At 40.1% G+C, this 18881-nt stretch overlaps 1 protein-coding gene across 2 annotated transcripts in view; it reads right to left on the reverse strand.

Annotated features, from left to right (window-relative positions):
* Positions 1-18881, reverse strand: part of NHSL1 (NHS like 1) — a 257453-nt gene that overhangs the window by 165497 nt on the left and 73075 nt on the right. The gene's annotated exons all lie outside the window — the stretch shown is intronic.

Here is an 18881-nt window from a genome sequence, read left to right on the forward strand (position 1 = left end):
GTGGCTCGGTGGTAAAAAATCTGCAGGAGATAAAAGTTCTACCCCTAGGTTGGAAAGATGCCCTGGAGAGGGAAATGGCAATCCACTTCAGTATCCTTGCCTGGAGAATCCCCAAGGATAGAGGAGCCTGGTGGGCTACAGTCCATAGGGTCGCAAGAGAGTCAGACACAACTGAGTGATTAAACAACAATAGTATTTCTGAGTCTCTTTCTTCCCTTCAACACTGCCTTCTTCCCAACCCCAAAGAGAAAAAAAGGCCATAAACGTCACTTTGAAAGCTTAAACCAAACACATTAGGGACAAAGGTACCTCTTTCTTTGTAGCTTTCCCGCAAAGCAACTTAAAAGGCATTTCTTTGGCAAAGATCTCAATCTCTTCAGGAATTCAAGTGTCAGTCTGATAGAGGCAAAGAACAGGGCCAAGGAGTCAGAATATACATTGTCTGACCAGTGGAATCAGCTGGGAAAAGTTGCTGCAACTCTCTGGGCAGCACTGACAATAAAAAGAAGAGGTTAAATTAGCACCCAGAGACCCTCCCAGCTCTAAAGCTAGGGTGCCGGTACACTAGCACTGACTCCACTTTGCAGTTTCAAACAAACCACGCAACATCTCAACTACTGTTAAACTACAATGGGAGGCCTCCGGGGTCATGTGGAAACAATTTCTTAAATGAAAGCTTTTTTATCAACTATGTGAAAAGCACCTAATCTAAAAATAGACTAAAAGGATTATGTGGACAAGTCAAAATAGAATTTTGATGACTAAGTGGACTGCTAAACTGTCATGACATACCTCAAAGCAAGTGAAGAAACCGAACAGCGTTTCATTTGTTAATATGTTTAAGATTACAAAGACATGATAAATTTGGCAAAATAGCCAAGGTTCATGGAAGCATCAGCATCACCACAAAAGGACACCCCCAAGAGTGCACTGCAATTAACTTAGCAGAACTGCTCCAAAGGGGTAAAGAGGTTGAGTATGTTTTTAAGCTCACATCCGTTTCTCACCTCGATTCAATGGAGGTTGAAGCGGGGAAGATGGGCATCTGTGGACAGACGCTCAAAGCTCACTGAGATAACTCTTTAAAAACAGTTTCTAGAGGCAGACGCAGCCTCCCAATCAAAAAGTTAAGACTTTCAAACACTGAGTGGAACACAAAAACCTAATATACAATACTCCCAGCAGGTCCTATGTAAATGACATTCTTTTTTCATTTTATTTTAGTATTTGCATTGCCCTTTTTGCTTTCTTTAGCAGCTACACATTAGGAGGACCCAGAAATGAACATTATGATCTATTAAAGCGCAAGAAGCAGGACAAACCAACTCTCCGTGAACCTGTTCAATAAGCAGAAGATATTTGCTTATTAAAAAAACAGTATATACACTTCCCTGTATGCATGTTATCTTTCAATTAAAGTTTCAAAAAATCAACACTGTTCTCTTGGGTAACAAAGTCTGGCATCACTTTGATAAAATTAACTCTTATATAGGAAAGTAACTGTTAGGTCTTCCAACAGGTCATCTTGGGTTAAAAATAAGATAATGAATACCCATTACTTCATGGGAAATAGATGGGGAAACAGTGGAAACAGTGTCAGACTTTATTTTTCTGGGCTCCAAAAATCACTACAGATGGTGACTGCAGCCATGAAATTAAAAGACGCTTACTCCTTGGAAGGAAAGTTATGACCAACCTAGATAGCATATTGAAAAACAGAGACATTACTTTGCCAACAAAGGTCCGTCTAGTCAAGGCCATGGTTTCTCTAGTGGTCACGTATGGATGTGAGAGTTGGACTGTGAAAAAGCTGAGCCCCGGGTGTTGGAGAAGACTCTTGAGAGTCCCTTGGACTGCAAGGAGATCCAACCAGTCCATTCTGAAGGAGATCAGCCCTGGGATTTCTTTGGAAGGAATGATGCTAAAGCTGAAACTCCAGTACTTTGGCCACCTCATGCGAAGAGTTGACTCATTGGAAAAGACTCTGATGCTGGGAGGGATTGGGGGCAGGAGGAGAAGGGGACGACAGAGGATGAGATGGCTGGATGGCATCACTGACTCGATGGACTTGAGTCTCAGTGAACTCTGGGAGTTGGTGATGGACAGGGAGGCCTGGCGTGCTGCAATTCATGGGGTTGCAAAGAGTCAGACATGACTGAGGGACTGAACTGAACTGAATGAATAGAAATACAGATTTGTAATCAAAAGCCAAGTGATAATAGACATTTCTGATAACATGAAAAATCTAATGCAACTGAATTATATCAACTTATTCCCCATTTCTTAGTTTTCCAACCCCAGGTATAGAAACAAAATAGTATTTATTTTTCTGAGCTAGTGAATCATTGATCAAGTACCTAAAATCCTCGTACGTGACCTTCAACTCTTAATTTTCCTATATCAAATGGAAATGAAAGGACACACAGAAATAACAGGTATCTACTGAGGACCACTGTGTACCAGGGGATACTACTAAGGATACAGGGTGAGTAGGAGGTGCTGGGGTGCTCCAGGGGGTGCAGGGTCAGGAAGGCAGGGGAACGTGATTTAGTAGACATCACTACAATATATGATACATAACTTCTCAATTTGTGAACCACATGGCTATGTTTTACACAGACCCTTTTATATATGCAAGAAAAGAGGTGTCATGAATTAACATTAAACTTACATTTTGACTTAACCAGTGGAGAACAACTTAGGTTCATTAATTTCTTCTTTCATGTCTTGATAGTCATCTCTTTTTTTGAGGGGGAGTTCTCTTTCACTCTACCCTTCCTACTTAATTTTTCTGCAATAAACTTTGACTTTCTCATCTCCTAGTCTAGTTTCAAACTTAGGCCTTTATGGCTTCCTGACACTATATCTAAGTTGGTTATCTGTTTTTAGAAGTGACCTTTATTATATTCCTGACCTTTATTGAAAGTGCTTGTCTGGTTTTCCATTAACTGGTATTTTTTTCCTAATTGCCACCCAAATGAATCTGCAATTCCTATTCCTATTATTTCATTTACACAATTAACCCTGGAACAATTTTTTTCCAAACCAAATAGGAACTCTGTGCCCCTTACTGCCATATACAATTTTATTTTTTTAACCTATTATTGTTCATTTAATTTAGTAATGTAGTATGCCTGCCAAATCCCATCTTAAAATTCCAGGAGATGACCTGAATTCCTTTTCTGTATTTTGTTGTATTTAACTAACACTTTGAATTCATCTTCTGGGCAGGGGGTGGACATGAGGATTGGGGTGGCTATGGAGTCAGAAAGACCTGGACTCCCTTACTAACTCAATTCCATATGCATTGTGTGAACTTGAGGTATACAGATTTAACTTGACTAACTTCTCTTTCTAAAGTCAAAGAGGTTTGTGGAAGGGGTAAATTAGGTGACACATACAGAGCATTCAGCCAGACACTGCATGCCTCACTGAATAATGGGTATTTTAAGTAGCACATCTCTGGAGGAACTTGATTTCCCCCTTCACGTGGAAACATTCCTTCTGTTCTACCTTCCTCTTGAGCAGTCATTGTCTTCCCTTCTTGCATTTGTGAAGGAACAATCTATGTTGTTGCCTCCATTTTTTCAATGCACAGTTCTTGCCTCAACATCCAGCAATAGAACTTCATAACTTTTGTACCCGCTATGCTGATAATACTAATAAATGTTTACTGAGTCGGTTTAAAGCCAATTATTATATCAGATGGCCATTTCTCTACTGTGCTCTTCTTTGCTGACCCTCCTCCTCTGATTGCCCCTAAACTGGTGATGTTCATTCACGGCCCTTTCTGGGCTTCTCTCTGGTGATTTCTTCCAGTCAACACGCCTTCAAACAGCATAACTAACATATTACAAGGACTCTACAATGATGATTCCAGCACTCACACTGCAGTTACCATGCCCAGCTGCTTTCCTGGCAATCCTCATCTGATTAAGCTGAAGACCCTCAATCTCTGTACTTTCAAATCACAGCGTAACGTCCTTCCTCAAACAGAAAGTTAACACCATCTAACTGGTTAATACCAAACCTACTAGCCCCATAGCTTAAAATAGAAAATTCAGAGTCAATGTTGATTTCTTACTTTCCATCTTTCTTTGAATCTCTTTAATCCATGCCCTTAATTCAGACCCCGATTAAATAAAAGGGTTTACACAGTGTCTTAGTCAGCTTAGGCTGTGTGTGTGTTAGTCACACTCAGTTGTGTCCGACTCTTTGTAATCCCATGGATTGTAGCCCACCAGCCTCCTCTGTCCATGGAATTCTCCAGACAAGAATACTGGAGTAGATTGCCATTCCCTTCTCCAAGAGATCTTCCCGACCCAGGGATCAAACCTGTGTCTCCTGCACTGTGGGCAGATTCTTTACTGTCTGAGCCACAAGGGCTGCTATAACACAAATATCATAGATGGGATAGCAGAAACAGGCAGATCTGGTGTCTGGTGAGAGCCTACTTCCTGGTTTGCAGATGGTAGTCTTTTTGTTGAATCCTCACATGACAGAGAACTGACAGAAAACAAGCTCTCATGTCTCTTCCTAAAATGGCACTAATTCCCTTCATGAGGGCTCCACTCCTATGACCTAACCACCCAATGGCCCCACCTCTTAAAACCATCACACTAGGGGGTTAGGCTTCCAACATAGAAATGGGGGTGGGGATGGGGCAGAGCCATGAACAAGCATTCAATCCAAAACATACAATAAAAGATACCCTGAAAAGGACTGATATCTACTTGCTCTTTTTCACCTTTCCCTTGATTACCTCATGATTCCATTATAGCGGGCTTCTAGTGTTTCTTCCTGCTTCATTTTTCTAGTCCATCTAAGCGGCAACAGCTTCACAAAGACTAGCAGAGTCGTATTCAGTTCCTTAGAGTAGTACACTACAACGTCTGTCTCAGTTTGGTTCTCCGCTAGTTAGCATTCCTTGACTAAAAATAACACCAACATGCTTAAATAAGCTTAAGCAAGGGGAATGTATTAGAAAGCCAAAATGGCAACTCATAGAAACCAACATTAAGAATACAACTGGCTGCCAAGGAAAACTGGAAATTACCTGTCAGGAATCCATGAAGTTACTTCTTACCACATCCTGTTTGTGCTTTATTCCCTGCAAATCAACTTCCTGTGCTCCCCAGTCCACTCAGTAGGACACTGGTTTCGAGCACTTCTTATGGGTTGAATTGAGTCTGCCCTAAAAAGATATGTTAGTATTCTAAGCCTGTACCTCAGAATGTGACTTTATTTGAGGATGTGGTCGTCATACAAGTAATCAGGTTAAAATGAGATCACTGTGGTGGGCTCTAATGCAATATAGTTGATGTCCTCATACAAGGGGGAAATTTGGACACAGAGACACAAATAGAAGCGAGACAATGTGAAGAGACACAAGGAGAAGACGGCCATCTACAAGCCAAGGAGAGAGGCCTCGCATGGATCCTTCCTCAGCCCTCAGAAAGCACAAAACACGCCAGCACCTTGACGTGAGCCTTAGCACTCAACCCTACCACACAGAGTACTTCTCTCTCTCTCTCTCCATTCTCTTCTTACATTCTCTCTGGCTCAGTACTCAAGAGCCGCCCCTGTGTGGCCAGCTTGGGATTGATGGCCAACCTAGTCCAATGCACTGGGTCAGGCTCCCCAAATGTGGCTCTGAGGACCAGGGGTGGTGTTTGGGCATCAGAGAACCACATCTTCATGGGGTTCCAAAACGCATCCAAGCATCCAAAATGCAATGCAATTAACAGTAATTTGGGACAGTATTATAACAAATAACTATTATTATGTTACGGCTCATTCTGTTTCTACTCTATCAGGTGACTGCTGGTACACACTAGTCAAAAACCACCACACTCGGTATGTTTACACAGTCACACTCAGCTGTCCGAGATAGGTTCCAGCGTGATAACCTAAAGAAGGTGGTTTGAGGATTTAAAATTATACAGTTAATAATATTGATTAGTTCAATTGTTCCTAAGAAAATTCCAACTAACAATCCTTTTTCACAATAGTTTTTAATGTACTCTCCAGCACTGGAGAAGGAAATGGCAACCCACTCCAGTGTTCTTGCCTGGAGAATCCCAGGGACGGGGGAGCCTCATGGGCTGCTGTCTATGGGGTCACACAAGTCAGACACGACTGAAGTGACTTAGCAGCAGCAGCAGCATAACTGTGGAGAAGATGAGGTCAGGCAAATGATTTTTTCTGGGATAAAAAGCATTATTAAAGGTAGAGACCCATCACCCCTCATGAATTAAAGTCAAATACTCTCCATTACAACAAACTACAGTCTTCTCCCAGCTTCCCATCCCACAAGAATACTGAATGAGGAGAAGACAGGAGACGGTATGACAGAATGCCTTCTTCTAAAAAGTAGGCAAATCGTCAAAAGCAGCAGAAATGAACACTGGGAGTGGGAGCAGTACCACTCCATAGCAGGTATCATGGAACTGGGTGGAACATTTCAAGTTGTCACCCTGACTGGGTCACTTCACTGGCATTTCGTGGGCACACTGGACATCCTACAATGTGTGGGACATATGTGGTCCTACATCCTTCACCAATTTCAGAAGTTCCAGAATTATGTCAGTAAAAAAAGGTCTTTTTCATATCATCAGAGCCTGGAAACTCAATTCTATTTTACATAAAAATGCCACATTTGTGCTTGACTTTACTGTATGCTAAATCTTCAAGAAATGCAGATATTGTTAAATCGAAAGATCATTTCAGTTTGCTTCGTTTGGAATTTTATCAAGAAGTGTTTATCATTTCTGAAAACTGCATCACTGGCAGCACCCTGCTCGCAGAGTTTGGTGTCTCAAACACGCACATGGTCACTGCACACACATGGAGGCATCTAATTGCTTTGTTACCTCTTCTAGTACAGTTTCACCTGAGCAATGACTATGAAATTACTTTCCTTTTAGTTCTCCTTACATTATAGCTAGGGCAGTATACTGACTTTAGAGGGGTGAGACGGGGAGGGAGATGGGAGGGAGGTTCAAAAGGGAGGGATATATGTATACCTATGGCTGATTCATGTTGAGGTTTGACGGAAAACAACAAAATTCTATAAAGCAATTCAATAAAAAAATAAATTAAAAAATAAAATAAAATGGAGCATATAAATGGATTACATTGCCTGAGAAATTCCATTTGTTAGATCATTGAATCACTTTAAAAATACCTGCACATGGACCCTTTCTCTACTGTACTCAGATTCCAATTTGTCCAAACAGACTAAAATGAAGGGAGCTCGTCTGTGTACTGGGGTGGGAGAAACCATATGATTCTATTAATACCCAGTACTGAATCCTGCCTCTGTTCCTTATAGGATGACTACATTCTCACACCTGAGGCACTATAATGAAGATGAAATTCCAGCAAGTGACCTTCTGCACACTTCTTTTCAATTCAGGTCACTCTTGTATTTTCAGTCATTAGGTTGCGAAAGTACACAAGTCAAAGTTCAGAGCACAGAGTCCTATTTCCCAGCAGATCCCCTGTTGACCATCAGCAAATCTCCTCTTCTCTCTGTGTTCAAGTTTATCCTGCTGTAAAATCAGAAGACTTGTTTGTTACCTCCCAGCACAGGGACATTTTATAATCTAAGAAAACATGCTGAGCTACCTACCTGTTTCAAATTCTGATATGTATCTCTTCAAAACAAATTCTATATGATAAGAATAGTTTTATAGTAGTTCTATATGAAAGAGATTTGGAAGGCTGTAGTCTTTCCCCACCTTGTAAATATATGCAGAAATAATGGTGTTAATGAAATTAGAATTGGCTTATCTAACCAAGTGTGTAACCCAAGATACTCTAGAAACCTCCAGTTTCTCCTTGAGTGCTTGAGATACCTTGAGCTTATCAAATGACAGATGTGCAGTTTGATCCAATCTGATCTCCAGGGAAGGTCTCAGGCTGGGCTAGGTTAGTATCTGCACAAGGGCTAGAAAGTAACTTTCCAATGTCACCTATATGTCTTTTCTGTTGACTGGTGCTGAAAGAATTCAGAATATGATCCTATGGATACCCAGGTGAAGCCTGTAGCAAATTTTAAATGGATGAATACAGAGGTGTTTTGAATTCTCTCACAGCCTTTTTTCAACTTGATTTAACAAGGCAACTGCAAATATTAAGTGTTTACTAGCACCATAAAGGGTTGTTAAACTCAAGGTTGCTGAGTGACAAAAAACCTAAGAATTTTCTTTCCAAATGTCCTTAAACTTTAACTTTAATTTTTTAATCAAAAGAGAACATTGCTAAGCCAAATCAAGTGTAATCTATGCTTCCTTAGGTTCAGACTGTTTCATTATACTATAGTAAATTTAAATGGAAAAATAATTTTGGCACTTTTTTAACAATCCAGAATTTTACTTGAAATTTTCTTAAAATTTTCTTTAGTAACCAGAGAATTCAAACACCTCTTAATATCCTCATTAGAATTTACATATTTGGCAATTACAGGGATCAAAAGGTTTCGTTTGTGAGAGGGTAAATTTGTTTTACAATAATCCAGACCTCCAATATTTCAAAATGTTCTTTAGAAAACCCATCCCACAAAAATGACCACTTCATCCGGTAGCATGATACATCTGCCTGTATCATCACGTATCAGAAAATACTGTCTACTTGGCAAGAGCTGTCTCCACTTCAAAATCATTTGTAACCCATCTTAGAGCATTTTTTCAATGATGATTATGACAGCATTGAATTAAAAAAAAAGACAAAGGATCCTACTCAAATTTTATGTGCCTCCATTTACCTTTTGGGAGATTAAATGTACTGAAGAGAATCTGGACTAACTGGATAGGAATGACTTATAAATCTGGTTGCTCTGTAAACCTAAATCATTTATCTTGGAACTCTGATCCAAAGTAAACCTCACCAAAATTATTGGACATCTTTTTATTACACTCCTTGGCCTGATTTTAATGCTTTCATTTTAACACAGCAACCAAATCTATTGTTATGTTCAAAATCTGTCTAGTTATGTTTTCCAGTTTTCTGTATACCCATTCGCAAGCTCAACCAACACCTATGTCATTAAGGAAATGTCAAACATTCTTGGGAATCTGTTGGAGAACCTTTTAACCTTTTGTTATGCATTCAGTTTCATCTTTGGACATGTGATGCTATTGCCTAACTGCACCTGTCATGCAGAAAATGCATGTCAGAGGAATACTGGTTTGCTTTTTTCTTTCTTTTTTAAAAAGTACTCTTTGGTAAAGCTAAAGTAATGACTAATGCTCACAATAGGTTATTTTTCTTCAATCAGGTAATTAGTTCAGTTCAGTCGCTCAGTCCTGTCCAACTCTTTGAGATCCCATGGACTGCAGCACACCAGGCTTCCCTCTCCATCACCAACTCCTATCAAGTTGGTGATGCCATCCAACCATCTCATCTTCTGTCATCCCCTTCTTCTCCTGCCTTCAATCTTTCCCAGCACCAGGGTCTTTTCAAATGAGTCAGTTCTTCACATCAGGTGGCCAAAGTATTGGAACTTCAGCATCAGCATCAGTCCTTCCAATGAACACCCAGGACTGATCTCTTTTAGGATGGACTGGTTGGATCTCCTTGCAGTCCAAGGGACTCTCTCAAGAGTCTTCTCCAACACTGCAGTTCAAAAGCATCAATTCTTTGGGGCTCAGTTTTCTTTATGATCCAACTCTCACACCCATACATGACTACTGGAAAAACCACAGCCTTGACTAGACGGACCTTTGTCAGCAAAATAATGTCTCTGCTTTTTAATATTCTGTCTAGGTTGGTCATAGCTTTTCTTCCAAGGAGCAAGCATCTTTTAATTTCATGGCTGCAGTCACCATCTGCAGTGATTTTGGAGCCCAAGAAAATAAAGCCTGTCACTGTTCCAATTGTTTCCCCATCTATTTGCCATGAAGTGATAGGACCAGATGCCATGATCTTTGTTTTTTGAATGTTGAGTTTTGAGCCAACTTTTTCACTCTCCTCTTTCACTTTCATCAAGAGATTCTTCAGGACCTCTTCGCTTTCTGCCATAAGGGTGGTGTCATCTGCATATCTGAGGTTATTGGTATTTCTTCCAGCAATCTTAATTCTAGCTTGTGCTTCATCCAGCCCAGCATTTCACATGATGTATACTGCATATAAGTTAAACAGGGTGACAATATACAGCCTTGATGTACTCCTTTCCCAATTTGGAACCAGTCTGTTGTTCCACGTCCAGGTCTAACTGTTGCTTCTTGACCTGTATACAGACTTCTCAGGAGGCAGGTCAGGTGGCCTGGTATTCCAATCTCTTGAAGAATTTTTCAGTTTGTCATGATTCACACAATCAAAGGCTTTGGCGTAATCAACAAAGCAGAAGAAGATATTTTTCTGGAATTCTCTTGCTTTTTCTATGATCCAATGAATGTTGGCAATTTGATCTCTGGTTCCTCTGCCTTTTCTAAATCCAGCTTGAACATCTTGAAATTCATAATTCATGTACTGTTGAAGCCTGGCTTGGAGAATTTTGAGCATTACTTTGCTAGTATGTGAGATGAGTGCAATTGTGCGGTAGTATGAACATTCTTTGGCACTGCCTTTCTTTGGGATTGGAATGAAATCTGACCTTTTCCAGTCCTGTGGCCACTGCTGAGTTTTCCAAATTTGCTGGCATATTGAGTACAGCACTTTCACAGCATCATCTTTTAGGATTTGAAATAGCTCAGCTGGAATTCCATCATCTCCACTAGCTTTGTTCATAGTGATGCTTCCTAAGGCCCACTTGACTTCGAATTCCAGAATGTCTGGCTCTAGGTGAGTGATCACACCATCATGGTTATCTGGGTCATGAAGATCTTTTTTGTATAGTTCTTCAGTGTATTCTTGCCTCCTCTTAATACTGTCTGCTTCTGTTAGGTCTATACCATTTCTGTCCTTTATTGTGCCCATCTTTGCATGAAATATTTCCTTGGTATCTCTAATTTTTTGAAGCAATCTCTAGTCTTTCCCATTCTGTTGTTTTCTTCTATTTCTTTGCATTGATCACTTAGGAAGGCTTTCTTATCTCTCCTTGCTATTCTTTGGAACTCTACATCCAGACAGGTATATCTTTCCTTTTCTCCTTTGCCTTTTGCTTCTCTTCCTTTCTCAGCTATTTGCAAGGCCTCCTCAGACAGCCATTTTGCTTTTTGCCTTTCTTTTTCTTGGGGATGGTCTTGAATACCGCCTCCTATACAATGTCACAAACCTCAGTCCATAGTTCTTCAGGTACTCTATCAGTCTAATCCCTTGAATCTATTTGTCAGTGGAAGTGACATACATATACGTAACTGTATAATCATAAGGGATTTGATTTAGGTCACGCCTGAACAGTCTAGTGGTTTTTCCCTACTTTCTTCAACTTAAGTCTGAGTTTGGTAATAAGGAGTTCATGATCTGAGCCACAGTCAGCTCCTGGTCTTGTTTTTGCTAACTGTATAGAGCTTCTCCTTCTTTGTCTGCAAAGAATATAATCAATCTGATTTCAGTATTGACCATCTGGTGACGTCCCTATGTAGAGTCATCTCCTGTGTTGTTGGATGAGGGTGTTTGCTATGACCAGTGTGTTCTCCTGGCAAAACTCTGTTAGCCTTTGCCCTGCTTGCTTTTGTACTCCAAGGCCAAATTTGCCTGTTACTCCAGGGATCTCTTGACTTCCTATTTTTGCATTCCAGTCCCCTATCATGAAAAGGACATCTTTTGGGGGTGTTAGCTCTAGAAGGTCTTGTAGGTCTTCATAGAACCGTTCAACTTCAGCTTCTTAGGAATTAGTGGTTGGGACACAGACTTGGACTACTGTGATACTACTGAATGGTTTGCTTGGAAATGAACAGAAATCATTCTTCATTTTTGAGATTGTACCCAAGTACTGCATTCAGACTCTTTTGTTGACTGTGAGGGCTACTCCATTTCTTCTAAGGGATTCTTGCCCCTAGTAATAGATATAATGGTCATCTAAATTAAATTCACCCATTCCAGTCCATTTTATTTCACTGATTCCTAAAATGTTGATGTTCACTCTTGCCACTTCCTGTTTGACTACTTCCAACTTACCTTGATTCATGGACCTGACATTCCAGGTTCCTATGCAATATTGGTCTTTACAGCATTGGACTTTACTTCCATCAACAGTCACACCCACAACCGGGCATTGTTTTCACTTTGGCTCTGTCTCTTCATTCTTTCTGGAGTTATTTCTCCACTCTTCTCCAGTAGCATATTGGCACCTACCGATCTGGGGAGTTCATCTTTCAGTGTCATATCTTTTTGCCTTTTCATACTGTTCATGGGGTTCTCAAGGCAAGAATACTGAAGTGGTTTGCCATTCCCTTCTCCAGTGGACCACATTTTGTCAGAACTCTCCACTATGACCCATCTGTCTTAGGTGGCCCTACATGGTATGACTGATAAGTTTCAATGAGTTAGTCAAGGCTGTGGTCCATGTGATCAGTTTGTTTAGTTTTCTGTGATTATGGTTTTCATTCTGTCTGCCCTCTGATGGATAAGGATAAGAGGCTTATGGAAGCTTCCTGAGGGGAGAGACAGACTGTGGGGGAAACTGGGTCTTGTTCTGACAAGCAATCAGGCAATCAGCACTACAAAAACTCAGGAATTCATTTATTTTAATGACAAAAGTCAAGTGGAGGTTAAAAAGGAAGGAAATGTACATGCTTCCACTTTTTCCTAAGATGATCTATCAGATTATACATCCCTATAGCACAGTAAGTGTATCAATACTCCTCAGGACCATGAGACACACTACACTTTTTTACGATGTGAAGGTAAAACATCAGGTTTATTACTGAAAATTTGTTATTTTGAAATCATTTTTCATTTACAAGAAGGTACAAAGAAATGTACAGTGAAGTCCCCATGCACCCCTCTCCCAAAATTAACACCCTATGTAACTACAGTACAATATCAAAACCAGGAAACCGGCAGTGGTAACAAGCCATACACATCTTACCCATATCTCACCTGTTCTATATGGACTCCTGTGTATGTGTGTAGTTCTACATAATTTTACCACGTTACTTTGAAGAACTACCACCTCCATCAATATCACATCACCACAGACTCCATCACACTACCCCTTTATAGACACTCCCACCCCACCCTTAACCCCTGACAACCATGAATCTGTTCTGTATCTCTAAATTATGTTATTTCATGAATACTATACAAATGGAATTGTGCAGAGTAGTTCCTCTTGTGATTGCCTTTTTTTCCTTCACTCAAGCATAATTTCCTTGAGGTTTTTCCTTTGTATTACTGAGTATTATTCCATGGTATAGATATATCAGTTTGTTCATCCACTGAAGGACACTTGAGTATTTTCTAGTTCTGGCTTATATGCCTAAGAGTCCAACTGTTAGGTCACAGGGCAGGTCCAAGTCCACTTTTAGTTTTAAATAAAAATGCCAAATTATTTTCTGGAGTTTCTGTACCAGTAATACACGAATGATCTAGTTTCTACCTATCCTCACTAGTACTTGGTATTACTTTCTTTATTTTAGCCATTCTAAATGGTAGGTAGTGACATCTCATCATGGTTTTAATTTGTATTTCTCTAATGGCTCATGATGTTGGCTATCTTTTCATATAATTATTTGGCACGTGTATCTCCTAGTCAGTGAAAGTTCCATGCACATCTTTGCCTAGTACTAGTCCTGAAGATTTTTCCTTTGTTTTTTACCTAGAAATTTTGAAGGTTTATGTTTTACAGTTAAGTCCATGACCCATTTTGAGTCAATTTTTGAGTAAAGTGTAAGGTGTCTTAGGTCAAGATTAAATTTTTCCTTATGGATATCCAGTTGCTCCAGCATCACTTATTAAGCATATTTCTGCAGACCTATTTCAGAATTCTCTATTCTGTTCTACTGATCTACTGCTTACCCAATCCCAGTACCACAATGTTCTGATTACTAAAGCCATACAATAGGCCTTAACGTCAGGAAGTGATTATGCCCATTTTTTCTTTTCCAAAGTTGTTTTGGATACTCTATGGCCTTTCCATTTCCATATAAATTTCAGAATTAGTTTGTCTATTTCTTAAAAAAAAAAAAAATTACTGAAACTTTAATAAGAATTACAGTAAACCTAAGATCAATTTGGATGAAAACTGACATCTTTAAAATGGTGAATATTCCAATCACAAATATGGTATGTCTTTTTAAGTATTTAGGTCTTCTTTGATTTCTTTCATTAGCTTTTTATAATTTGCAGCATACGGAATCTGTACAGATTTATATACTTCATTTTCTTCAGAGCAATTAAAGACGCTGCATTTTTAATTTTCATTTCCATAGAAAATGATTTTTGCATGTAATTGAATTATTTTTTAAAGTTTACTCAATCTAATTTTGGATTATTACCAACAATTGGGGGCATCTATCATTTTCCATGGGTAACACAGCAAAGAGAATGCACCTGGAACTGCATATGACATGCTTTGTGTTTTCATCATCAGTACACGTAAGTGTTTAGAGTCACATCCTTGTCATCGGACGCATTAAGAATCCATGCATTCAAGACACTGTTGTGCTCTAAAAAATTAAAGCAGAATTTCTTCCTAGGTAGTTCATAAATCAACAGTGGACATCATCATGATTAAGCACGTGAGGAAACCCACAGAGAAAGCCCTCATACAAGCCTTCAAACAAACAAAGAAATTGCCAACATGGACAGAAATTAATTCAGCTCACAATATTATTTACTGGCTTCAGTTTCCATTTAGGAAAAGAAAAAAGATGACTTCTACTCCCCAAATTAGCTACTTAAACAACTGGCCAAAATATAACTATTAAACAAATAGTTAAGCTTTTAAAATGAAATAACTTGCTGGGAAAAGAATAACATTTTATCCACTTCTAGGGGAAACCTTTTTGAGGATTTCCAGCACTTTAAAAACAAAACACCACTCAGTGCTCTACACGCCAAGACTGTGAGATGAGTGTACAGGTTTCCCACGCGTTCCTCGGAAAGCACTATGAGGTCTGGCGGGACCTGCACAGCACAGCAGTGCTTGTGTGAGAAGGCTTTCACCAAACAGTCACTGACAACTACTGTGTGCGGACCCCACACTAGGGGTTAAATGTAAATGGCCTTGGCCCTTGTCCTCAAGCAGCCCACAATCTAAAGACAGGACTGACTTAAAAGTTATCATTACAAATTCTTACAGATATAACCAGACCTATTTTAGACCAAAATTACCTTCTCTCATTTTGAATCTCTCATTCTAAGAATATCTCACCTTTTCCAAGTGGAAACACGTCATGTACCCTAAATGTTACCAAGAAGTATAGCTATAATTGCAGGGCAATATGGTTCAATATAAATTCCAAATCAATTTCGATTTTTCTTTTCAGAGAAAAATCACACACTTGTACCAACCACATATAGAAGAGAGAACTTGTAAACTACATTGTGAATTTTAAGCTTACCTGGAACTAATTTAAAAGATCACATAGATTCTGAATAGCAGAGCTGTGTGGGCAAGTTGGCCACTTGGGATGAAGAAGCTGGAGCTTTCTAAAGATAGTTGAGCAGGAACTAACTATATTCAGGATTCTCCCAGATATTGAAATTTCTTTTTGAAACCTATGCAAGAGAAGTAATTTTCCAAACAGCAGTCATTAACCTCTGAAAATCACATGAAAACTAAAGATACTTTCTGCAGAAAGCACATATGCATGCAAATGTTACCCCTGAAATCCACAGGCCTCAGGTTTATAATCACAGCTGCACAGCACATAAACAAGGCTGAGACTCTTTCCAGCCAACCCCTTGCAGAAAGGCATATCTCCATTATTCTACATCTAGGATAATGCCTGGCACAAAGTAAAGAACCCATAAATATCTGGTGAATTAATGAATTATGAGTATGTCATTTGTACTATGACAAAGTCATAGCAAACTGTTTCAAACCTGAGGAAAATACCTTATTTCCATAATATTAACTACTGATAAACCTTCTTTACCTTTTTGTCAATTAAAAAAATTTAATTATAGACTCATAAGAATCTGCAAAACTAGTAGAGAGATTGGTGTACCAATCACCCAGCCTCCCTCAACAGTGACATCTTACATAATAATGGTGCATCTTCATTATCAGAAGCAAGGAACTGATTGGCACAGCACAGTTAAGGGACAGCAGACCTAACTTGGATTTCACCATTTTTACCTTTCTATGTAAACAAATAAAAATATAAATGCTCACATTCTCATCTCTAGAGTTTGCCAGAATTAAAATACTGCAGCAGTCAAAAATGGAACGGATTTCTCTCAGCTATAGGTACATGAAAACGAACTACTGAGCAGAAAAGAGACAAGGGTGTTAATTCTCTCAGCACTATTCACTGACCAGCTTTCAGCTTCACTCACCCTGTCTCCCCACCATGACTTTATTATTTGATTAAAGGGTATTTTTAATGACATTAGGCACAACCATAAAAGCATAATTGATTGTCATAAAAGTGAAGCATCATATAACCAAAATGATTTTGTTTTCGGACAGTAAGCCCGACACCATCTTCATCTGACTGAGGTGTCTGTACTGTTAAAGGTCTGTTCACACAGTGACTTCTCTGCTGAAGGAAGCTGCTTGCAATGCTGGGAGGAAAGGGCCAAGATCCTTGAACAGCGAGCAATACGGAAAGGACCTGAGTTCTGGAGTTAGAAATTCAACAAGTTTTAACCACATCTTTCAATTCTTAATTGCATATTCTTGAACATCTTACTTAATCCCTCTCAAGGTCAATTGTAACTGGATGGGAATTACTGTTCTGCTTCTTTTCTGTTGCTGTTCTGCTCCTTAAATAGAGATTTTATGAGCTCAAAATTAATTATATGGGTGAAGGGGTTTCCCAAGCAGCAAAGAGCTTCATGAAGGCAGGTCTTTATTGCATTCTTAACGCCCTCAGCTGTGACCATCCCCATCCACAAATCACAGCCTACATGGGTGCTTCGCTCCACTCCCTCCCTCCAGTCTGGAGACTAAACTGTCTGTACCTCCTTCCTCTTCCTCCTCCTCCCTCCACCCCAACTTCCCCACTTGCAATCAAAATTCTTTATTCTCCACAAAGCAGGAACTATTATTATTGTCTCATTCCCATCTGCAACAGACTATCATGAATTAATTCACCAACCATCATCACAAAAGTTCAAAGCAACAAAATGATACAAAGTCCCACAAGGTCCCTCATGTGTGCCCGCACACTGTCATGTCTGACTCTTTGCAACCCCATGGACTATAGTCCACCAGGCTCCTCTCTCTATGGGATTCTCCAGGCAAGAACACTGGAGTGGGTTGCCGTGCCCTCCTACAAGGGATCTTCCTGACCCAAGGATCGAACCCAGGTCTCCTGCATTGCAGGGATTCTTTGCCATGTAAGCCACTGAGGAAGGCCCCTGTGTCCTTCATGATAATGTTTTAAATGTCTATTCACTTAACAAGCCTACAGAGTCGTCCATTTATTCAGCATATTGCCTATATCACTCCAGGTCACGTCTACAGGCTAGGACTGAATCTCCTTTGTATGCCAGCCACACAAGGCCCTCCATGATAAAAGGACTACACCCATCATAAGTCTCATGCTACCAGGCACCCACCTAGCATCATGTCCCCAATGCCTATATTTCCTGCTCACAATGCCCCTGCTCACCTATCAGCTAAGATAGGGCCTTCTCAAAGAGGAGGTGCCTCAGAGCCAGATAAAAAGCTCTCCAGTGCTACTGTATTCCCTGTGCACTGGCCTGAAGGCTCCACACTGTTGAATAACTATTTCCTCTTCTTTGTCTCTCTCTTCCATCTCATTAGTACCTTATTAAACTTTGTATCTCCAGAAACTAGCACCATGCCTGACACTGTGTTCAAGGAGTAAATGCATCCATTCACTGAACGTAAGCCTCAATGCTAACACTGTGAACACAAGAATGAGTCAGCTACGGTCTCTCTCTTACAAATGTCTGACATCACTGCAAATTTCTAAGTACACTGTCATCTGACAAAAGAACCAAAACAAAAAGAATGCATCCACACAGTCAGCCCTGAAACAGATCGGAAGACAAAAGTACTCCATCTGGCCCATAAGCAAAAAAGCAAAGACTCTTGTAGCAATGTGATTTTTCAGTTTACACAGGACACCATAAAATTCTACGAGTTTCTTTGAAGTTGAATTGGGGAGTGAGGTGGAATATTACTAAGTTTAAAATTTTGAAGCTCTGGTTCTTTCTTCAGTGTACGAAAGCTTGGGGAACTCAAAAAAAAAAACAAGTTGCTTTGCACAGAACGAAAGCAGTGACGAATGCCTCACAAATGTGAGGACCGTCAGTGGTCATAACTGCAGAGTGGAGTTGCTTGTCTGCCTCCCTCCCTCCCACAGAGCCTCAAAGTTAAATGCTGAGGTCTGTTTCAGAAGGACAACTGCTCAAAGGGAACAGAACTGGGAGACCAAATGGATGCTCCGTAATGTCTTTAAACTCACACCTACCATGAAACAAAATCCCACAATCTAGGCTCCAAAAACTGGTGCCTGTGAGAGGAGACAGGATGCCTCTTTGGGACCCCAGAGGCACGGCTCCCTTTGAAATCCTCTCAGGAGATGTAACGGTATTAGAGCATCCTCAGTGAGGAGCCTCAGCCTCCCCAGACACCTCCACCGGCCTCCACACTGACCTTCAACCCTGCCAGGCTCACTCACTGTCCAGCCACAGGGAAAGCTGGGAAATCTGTTCTACAAGAGTGAACCCCAACAAAAGAATTCTAGACGAAGACACGGCTTTGTCCAAGCACATACTTTAGTTCACAGGAGCAGAAATCGTATTAGAGGAAGGCTTTAGTTTGTTTGAAAGGCGCTAACATGTCTGTCTGT

This window comes from Bos indicus x Bos taurus, chromosome 9, assembly GCF_003369695.1.
Source record: "Bos indicus x Bos taurus breed Angus x Brahman F1 hybrid chromosome 9, Bos_hybrid_MaternalHap_v2.0, whole genome shotgun sequence".
NCBI lineage: Eukaryota > Metazoa > Chordata > Mammalia > Artiodactyla > Bovidae > Bos > Bos indicus x Bos taurus.